The following is a 629-nucleotide window of genomic DNA, read 5'->3' as shown; positions in this document are numbered from 1 at the left end:
GGGTTTAGCTGGACCAATCTTCTGATGTTAATTACTAAGCTGTGTGAAGCCTTCTTAAGTAACATTTTTCTTGCTTAAAAAAAAATTTTGGTGGTTACCCTCACCTCCATCTCCTCTTCATTTCAAGTCAATATGGCTATCTGGGGGTGGCACACTGTGTCTATAACCATAGTGGAAATGACTGATATGGAAAATGCTCCCAAGATTTGGGAGAATACATACTGAACTAAATGGATTTCTTGGCTGATTGGCCAGCCAGTTTGATTGTTCTTTTACAGAGAGGCTTTTAGAGGTTACAGGGTCACCCCAGGGCAGGAGCCCCTCTGATCAAGAAAGATGGCATGTCATATAGACCATGGCCCCTCTTTCAGAGGCCTGCTAGTTGCAGGTGGGCAGAGCATAAGAAGGAGCAGCACTGGATGCAGCTGCTCATAATGATTAAGGACAGGGGACTCTGGTGTGAGAGATATGAGAAACTTCTTGTATTCAAAGAAGGGTTTTCTTCCCCTTCCACATCCCTGGAACCGCCTGGGATCAGCAGAGCATGGGGACTGATGATAGCAATGCAGATGATTATGTGAAACATGAGAATAGATTACATTCTGGCACAGGTGAGACTTTTATAACGG

Source organism: Bison bison, unplaced genomic scaffold, assembly GCF_000754665.1.
Source record: "Bison bison bison isolate TAMUID 2011002044 unplaced genomic scaffold, Bison_UMD1.0 scf7180017864529, whole genome shotgun sequence".
NCBI classification, from domain to species: Eukaryota; Metazoa; Chordata; class Mammalia; order Artiodactyla; family Bovidae; genus Bison; species Bison bison.
The sequence above is the reverse complement of the archived record's forward strand: the minus strand, read 5'-3'. Positions refer to the sequence as shown.